The 8611-nt window shown below is 47.1% G+C and overlaps 1 protein-coding gene across 2 annotated transcripts in view; it reads right to left on the bottom strand.

Annotated features, from left to right (window-relative positions):
* The window catches only part of USP35 (ubiquitin specific peptidase 35), a 78897-nt gene extending 70585 nt beyond the window's left edge, over window positions 1-8312 (bottom strand). For both annotated transcript variants that reach the window (XM_077867206.1, XM_077867205.1), the window contains exon 1: window positions 8128-8312. The gene's annotated coding sequence lies outside the window, so the exon portion shown is untranslated. The remainder of the gene's footprint in view (window positions 1-8127) is intronic.
* Window positions 8313-8611: the final 299 nt, after the last annotated feature.

Raw genomic sequence — 8611 nt, 5'->3', positions numbered from 1 at the left:
GCCCTCTTATGAAGGACAAGCCTTGAACCTTTCTGTTCTGCCTTCAGGCCAGAGCTCCCTGTGCAGAGGGAGCCATGGTATACTCCTGCCCTCCTCCCTACCCCTGCCTGCATATATCACAGTGCCCAACACAGCTTCACTGGCCCGGATGCAGTCACTCTGCTTCTTAAACAGATGTATGGTCTCAAACCTAGCACTTTTTTAACTGCCCCTTGGTTCACCCAAAACGTCGAGGTTTGTTTTACAAATTACTCCTGAAACAGGCTACTATGACTGTGGCTGGCCCAAGGTCAGCCTGAGACCAGTTTCTCAGCTCACGTATCTAGATAACCAGCCCATCTGTCTACGGCCATACCACCCTGAACACGCCCGATCTCATCTGATAACCAGCCCATCCCTTTTCTGTGGTTTCTGCACTGACCCCTAAGTCTGCCTGGGCAGGAATGGGGGGTGGAGGGTGCAGGGCTGATGGGGGGGGTGTTGGCAGAGAAAAGAGGCCCTGTGAGCCTCTTGCAGAGCAAAATAACCTTGATAACCAGCCCATCAAAGGGAAGGGCTGGGCTTTTTTTCCAGGTCCTATGGGCTCCTGGATGACAGCTCCATCTGCCTAGACAGCCTAGTGACCTTAGTCTCCTTTAGAATCTTCAGGATAGCATGGCACCAAGCAAGGAACCATGGAGTCAGTCTGATGCCACGTGGGTTCACCGCTGTCTGGGGCATGGGACCAAGGGGGTCCTGAGGAGAGAAGTCAGCCTATGGAAGCCAGAGGTTCACTGAGCAAGCCACAGCACCCAGAACCCCATCCAATACAAAAGACAACAAAACAAGCCCTGTGGTGCCACTTTTGGCTTTGATTTCTGGGCAGGAAGTGCTTGTCTGACCCTCACTTACCCTGGTCCTATTTCCTACCAACTTCCTTGGCCATCCCACCCCAATATACAAGGCATTTCAAAGCCTTTGTCAACATTTCCCAGTTAGCTGGCAGCCCTAGAATGTTCTAGTCCATTCTCATGCCAGGTCCCTCCCCAGAGCCTAGGTTCCTTTTTACTGAGGTTTTGGGTAAAGGCCCAGTTGAGTCACATTGGAAATCCTCTAGAGATCCTGCCAGCTAAGACAAAGGTTAATGTGTTGTGACATGGGTACTCCCTCCCCAGCCCCAATTAGTTCACTTTATAAGCTCAATATTGGTAATAAACACCTTTTGTTGGGTACCTCATAGGTTCCCAAGCTCCTTCACATCTATAGTGTCCTTTCACAGAACTCTAAATATGCCATGCTGTTCCACACCTCTGCCTGAGCTGGCCTTTCCTGCCATCTTCATAGCAAATATCTGCTCATCCTTCAGTGTTCTGCATTAGCCTTGCCTCCTTGGCTCACTGCGCAGTTAGTCCCAACCCCCTTTGCCACCCTACAGCTGGTGAGGACTTTTGCCATCATACTGCAGCTGCTCAGAGTGCTGAGCTGCTCAGTGTGTGTCAACCAGCCCTCAGAGTAAAGCCCTGATTTATAGCGTTGACCAATTTCCATGGTGCAAATACTCTCACTGTAGTCAATTTCAAGTTACCAAAGTGATGTCACTGGTCATCAGGAAAAAGATGCATGCAATGGGCTCTGGAGAGCCGGGGAGCCTGCCACAGAACTAGAATTGCATGCTTGTGAGGGCAGGAGCTCTGTCTTGCTACTTGTATGACCAGTGCCCAGCACACATAATAAGGTGCTCAATATATGTTTGAAGGACCTCCGCCACCTGCAAAAGAAGACATTCTCACCCCCATGATGTCCTCTTCTGGCTCAAAATCCCTCTTGCTCCAAAGTCCAGCTCAAACATTTTCCTATAGCATAAGTAAAAGTCCAAAGTTCGTAGCTCTTTAAGACCAGTTTCAACCTACTTTAAGAACATAGATTCTGCAGTCAGACTGCCTGGAGTCAAATCCTGACTTTGCCACTTCATAGCTATGTAACCTTGGGCAAGTTCCTTAACCTCTCCATTTTCTTGTCTCTAAAGTGGAGGTAATGTAATAATGCCCACATTATAGGGTTGTTACAAGGATTTTTTTTTATTTTATTTTATATTTATGATAGGCACACAGTGAGTGAGAGAGAGGCAGAGACATAGGCAGAGGGAGAAGCAGGCTCCATGCACCGGGAGCCCGACGTGGGATTCGATCCCGGGTCTCCAGGATCACGCCCTGGGCCAAAGGCAGGCGCTAAACCGCTGCGCCACCCAGGGATCCCCTGTTACAAGGATTTAATGAGGAATATATCTATAGCTTTTTGAATAGTGCCTGGAGTTAGAGTAAATGCTATACATACTACATTACTTATTACTATTACCATTATCATCATCATCACTTTCTGTCCTCATTTTACTTCTGTCTTACCTGCCCACTCTCTCATTGCCTCCTGCATAATCCACATGGATTTCCATCTCCTGACCTTTGCCCAAGCCACTCCCACTGCTTAGAGTGTCCCGCCCTCTCCTCTGCAGTGAACCCAAACGCTGCCCATCCACAGTGGACACCAGTTCTCACCCTCCACCACCCTCCCACTGAGCCCTTCCTCTTCTGGTCTTCCGGTGCCCTTCTGGTTGGCATCTCCATGGGTCATCACATGTTCTGTTTATTCATATACTCTGTTAAGCACCTACCACATTCCAAACCCAGGGCTAGGCTCTGGGAAATCAAAGATGAACCCAAACATTCCTCTCTCGGGGAGTGCAGTGGGAGAGAGGTAAACAAATTCCAATATTGTGGGCAGTGCTAAGGCAGACTGGACCACAAATGGGATGGCCAGCTTTAGCTACAACTCCCCAATGTATACACCACTTTACAGGGTACAAAGCACTTTGCTTCCTTTTTCTCAATCCTCACAGCACATTCTGAGAGGCAGCATAGGAGGGGTTTTTTTCAAAGATAAAACGTAAGTACAGAGAGAGGAAATGACTGTCCTGTGACCACACTGTGTGTAAGTACATGCCTGTCACATAGTAGGCCCTTGGCTATTGAATTAACTGTCATTAAATTCAAGTTAAGTGGCCAAGTGGAGGTGAGAACCCAGTCTGAATCCTCCTTCAGGATTATTTCTACTCAACTGTGAGGTCAAGAACAAAATTGGGTTTTCAAGTGGCAGGACTCTGATCCAGGCTTTTCCATCAATGTTCCAGGTGTCATTGGGCAAATCCTGTCACTGTCTTGGCCTGAATGCTTTCTTGGCAAAATGCAGGAAGGTGAAGTTCAGCTCTACCAGCTAGCGATCTCTTCTAGCCAAAGCTGGATAGAAAAACGATCCTCCTAGCTCTCAAACTATATGAGCAGAGACCAGAAGTCCCTTGATGGGGCTGCCAAGGGGGCTTCAGGCACAGGACTGGCCCTCCCTATCTTCTCCTAGCCTTTCATCCTGTGAACATGATACTCGGGTGATGGAGCAGTCCTGGGATTTTCATACTTCCCAATGTGAAACAATGGACTCTACTAAGTGCTGCTAGGGCTAAAACCACCAGGCAAATTGAAGTCACTCAAATGACATGTCACACTTCTGGCACTCCCATGAGTGAAGTCCGAAAGCTTTTGTGAGGGTGTGGCTCATTCCCCTGAAACCCCCACCTCCTTAGAAGAAGTTGGTTAGACAGGCTGAGTGCCCATCATCACTCCTGAGTGGAGAGAAGGCCTCCCTTCCTGAGAGGACTATCAGAACATGATACCCATTGTCTATTTTTTGGCATAGAACCTGTGTTGTTCTAGAAGGAACATAACTGGCCATGAAAGGCAAAGAGGAAAGAATGAGCCTTCAGTCAAGCAGACCAGTCCAAATCCTGGCTGTGACATGTGACCCTGGCCAGCACCATCCTCTCTCTGTCTAAGTGACTTCATCTACCAAGTGGTGATAAAAATATCTATAATACCTACCTGATGGAGTGATTATAAGGCTTAGTGGAAAAAATGCATGGAATGTACCTGGATCCCTCCTCTTTCCTTCCTCTCTATACTCCTTGCTCTCCACAAACTCTCCTAAAGCAGGGACTACCTCTCACACCCCTATATTCTTAGCTTGCAGCAGACTGCCCCCAAGGGGAGCACGTCAGTTTGTGTTTGTTGAATGAATGAGTGAACGCCACTGCTTTCCCTGTGAGGAAACAGGTCCCAGAGTGGTGGAGGAATTTGTCCCAGTTACATTGCTGGGGAGGGCCGCAGAAAACCTGGTTCCCAGCCCTCTCTCCATACAATACCTTGTGTATGCCATGTTTAGCAAAACTCTCTCTGCACACCAGACTCTTCCTTTTTTTTTTTTTTTAATTTTATTCATTTATTCATGACAGACACACAGAGAGAGGCAGAAACATAGGCACAGGGAGAACCAGGCTCCCCAGGGTGAAGCCTGATGCAGAACTTGACCCCAGGACCCCAGGTTCACAACCTTAGCCAAAGGCAGACGCTCAACCACTGAGCCACCCAGGTGCCCCCAGACTCTTCTTTCAACCTCTTGGTTGGTGAGTAACAGCCTTGGAACCAGAACCCAGATCTGTTGGGCTCCAAAGCCATGAGCTTGTTCCACAAGGCCCACCAAAAGCTCAAGTGGGGCATAAGCAGGATTTTAGACCTGTTTCCTAGGCATGGGTTTAGCTAGTACTGCAAGGGATGAGCCTCAGTTGGGATGATGCCTCACCACCTACTTCCCTGCATAAATCTGACATTGGACAACAGCCAAAATCTGAGGCTGAAGGCCAAGTGGCCTTACCTGCTCCTCTTTGCCAGATCCTCATTGCCAAAAGCAAAGAAAAAGGACATACTCTCTTTCATCATTTCTAAGACATGTTTTTTCAAATTCCAGAGACCCTGAAACCCGATGAGACTTGACCATAGATAGTATTTTACAATTATAATTGGCAGCATTTACTCTAATGTGGTGGGACGTAAAATAAATTTGTGTCTTGAAATTATCTTAGATAAAGAAAGATCCAGGCTGAGCTGCCCAGGCCAGTGTCACTGCAGATCTGTGTGCAGTTCCTTTCCCCTGGGCTATCTGGAGCCTGGAGGCTCACTTTCCTCTGGCTCTGCCCCTTGGCACCCTCCAATAGCAAAAGTGGCCAGGGCCACAAAACTGGTGAGTGGCAGGGCTAGGTCAGCTTCCTGTGGGCTGGACCTGCTCCTCCTCCCTTCTCTCCCCAGTGCCCAGCATAGGGCCTCCTCATTCAATGCCAAGAAATATGATTGACAACAATAAGGGCTGACACTATTGAGCCAGCAACATTCCAAGTATTTTATCATCACGAATATTCTTTTTTTTAATATTTTATTTATTTATTCATGAGAAACACACAGAGAGAGGCAGAGACACAGGCAGAGGGAGAAGCAAGCTCCGTGCAGGGAGCCTGACGTGGAACTCAATCCCAGGTCTCCAGGATCAGGCCCTGGACTGAAGGCAGGGCTAAACCGCTGAGCCACCCGGGCTGCCCTTATCATGAATATTCTTAATCCTCACCAGAGCCCTGTGAGGTAGGAACAATTATTGCTATATCCGTTTTATTTTTTTTTTAAACTCAAAAAACATTTTTTATATCCGTTTTATAGGTGAGTGGTATGGGATGTTGACATTGTAACGCCCAGTACCTAAGAATGTAACTGTATTTGGAGAGTCTTTAAAGAGGTAATTAAGTTAAATGATGTCATTAGGGTGGACTCTAATCCAATATGACTTGTGTCTTTATAAAAAGAGGAAATTTGGACACAGACACAGAAGGAAGGACCCTGTGAAGACACAAGGAGATGTCTGCCATTTGCAAGCCACAGAGGGAGGCCTCAGAAGAAAATGACCCTTGCCAGCACCTTGAACCCATGCTCTGAACCACCACCTCCACCCCAGGGGAGGAAGGCCTCATGGCTCCAGCCCAGAGCAGTGCCACTACCTAGGCTTTGGCTGCTTCTCAGCCCTGCCAGCCTGGATAGGCTCCTGGTAACCCATTTTTCTGGGGTTCCTCCAGCTGAATGGGGTTAACACTGGCATGGGCCTGGGGCAGAGATGAGAAGATGGGCCACAATAGTGGGGCTGAGAACAGAAAACACACACACACACACACACACACACACACACACCACCTTGTCTCCAGGGTTCTTGTCTCTTAGAGTCCTGTTCTTCTGTCTCTTCACACTGCCTTGGAATTACACCATAACAAATAGTCTGATGTTCAACTCTGGTATGTATCCTGTCATTAAAAATCCAGTGCCAAGCACCAACTACCACTGGCCAGGCACCAACAGGAGTATTACCTGTATGATCTCATTTAATCTTAACAACAATCTGAGAGGTCATTATCACAGCACTCACTTACAAGTGAAGACACTGAGGCCCCAATAGATTAAGTGGCCTGAAGGAACGGTAGGCAGAAAGGGGCAGAGCTAAGATTTGAGACCAAGTCTATGTGACACAGAGACTCAGAGCCACCACATCACACAACTCCAGGGGGTTCAATGTGACCACTGCTCCTGGGAGTTGTGCAGTGCCCAGCCTCATAAGCCTCCCCTGTTCCCAGCCTCCTCATGTTTCTAAGGATGTAGAGACCTAAGGATGTAGAGACCATTTCCTAGGGTCTGGGGGCATAGATATGAGCCTATTTTCCTGGCTGACAGTACCCATCAGGGAATACAGGCAGGGAAACAAATTATTTCTACCCACTGAGATTCCTGTTTTCTTAAGAAGGCAGAGATGAGAGGGATGAGAGAGCTAAGAGAACCTGGGACCACACTGGAGAGGAAACAAGATGAAATGCTTCACCAAGGAGAACATCCTTGTGATGAGTATTGAAGGACGAGTAAAAGTTTCATAAGCAGACAAGCCAAGGAAGGGCCATTTAGCCATAAAGGACATCATGTGCAAATAATAATAATAATAGCTAATATCGATTAAGCATTCCTTAGGTATCAGGCACAATGTTGGGCACCCTAATTGCATTATCTCATTCATTCCTCACAACCTATACAATAGGTACTACAATTAGTTTTACAGATAACAAAACTGAGGCTCAGAGAGGGTGACTAACTTGTTCAAAGTCACACAGCTTGGAAGTGGTAGGACAAGGATTCCTACCCTGATCTGCTGTCTCAAAGCCTGTGCGCTCATCACTGCCATGATACTGTGTTTGTACAGAAGACTGGAGTTGAGAGTTAGTAAAAGAACTTTAATGTTTCCTTAATAATTTCTCTGATTCTTCCAACCATGATTAATGGTGACCAGCTCTTCCTCTGGCCTTTTCTGACCAGAGAGTGGGGGCGGTTTCACATCCAGGGACACAGTGGACTAAAATTTGGCAGGGAGATGGGGCAGGATGGGGCAGGGTAGAGCTTGTTTGTTTGGAAGCCTCTAGAACCTTGTGAAATGTTCAATATTTTTTGCTTTGCCTTAAAGAAAATCCAAACAAAGTAGAAAACATTTCCTCTCTAAACACCCCATCATTTTAAGAAAAGGGAGGAAGATCCATTTAGTGAATCCCATCCAAGTTGATTTGGTGCCCTGCTGGCCAGAGGCCCCAGCTCAAGTTTTGAGGGTTTTGTTCTGCTGTTTTTGAGGACTGGGTCAGCAAAATACAACCCAGGATTGTTTGTCTATTTTTCCCTGTTGTCCCATGACTCCCAGACAAGACTTGCCAAAACTCACTCTCCCACCAGCACTCTCAAAGAGGCCATTTTTGGTGTGAAATGTAAGAGAGAATTAAGAAAGGCTCAAAGCTGCAGAAAGGCTTGTCCAAACTTTCCAAGCACAGATGAGGTAGTTGTGTATTAGAACAGGGCTGGGAGTCAGGAGTCCTGGGGTCTGGCCTTGGCTCTTTCTCTCACTTGTTTTGTGATGTGGAGTCCCTTGGCCTCCCTGGATTTGTTTCCTTGTGTGTGAAATAGTGGGGTCAGTTAATCATTCAACTAACACAAAGGATCTTCACTTACAGGTGCTATGCTGAGGATTTGGTGGATAAACAGACTATAGTAGAGGCTGTGAGTTGCCTCCTCAGTATCCATTTCTCCTTACTTCTTTCTGTAATAAGAACTCATGAATTTTAGCCAGGACTTGTCCACCCAAAAGGAAGACCATATTTCCCTGCCTCCCTTGCAGTTAGAAATGGCCACACGACTAAAATCTTACCAATAGAATGTGGATGTGGGCTACTTCTGAAGCATGTCTCTAAGTTGAGGTAGTGTGCCCCTCTCTGTCTCTTTCTCTCCCTCTGTATGCTGGTTGGAATAGCAGACATGTGGCAGGAGTAGCTATCATGGACCATGACAGGAAGGCCATATGCTGAGGGTGGTAGAGCCACAATAGAGAAGGAACCTGGGCCACTGACATCACAGAGTACTGTATCCGCCCAGGACTGATGACTTCCACGATTCTATGAAAGAATGTCAGCCTTAGCAGCCCATTGTTTCTTTTCACATGTAACCAAACCTAATGAAAACAAATACTCCCACCTTATTCATACAAAAGAAACTCATAAATGAGATGGTAAGGGATCATTTCAGTACACTAAGCCAAGCTGAAATTGGTCTCACTGTCCCAAGGCTAGTCCAGTGAGCCTACAAGGAGCTCTGATGTCCAGGATCCCCCTATCCCTGGGTTGGTTCAGTTCTGC

Source organism: Canis aureus, chromosome 23 (genome assembly GCF_053574225.1).
Source record: "Canis aureus isolate CA01 chromosome 23, VMU_Caureus_v.1.0, whole genome shotgun sequence".
Lineage (NCBI taxonomy): Eukaryota > Metazoa > Chordata > Mammalia > Carnivora > Canidae > Canis > Canis aureus.
Note: the sequence above shows the minus strand (reverse complement) of the source record. Positions and strands in the feature narration are given on the sequence as shown.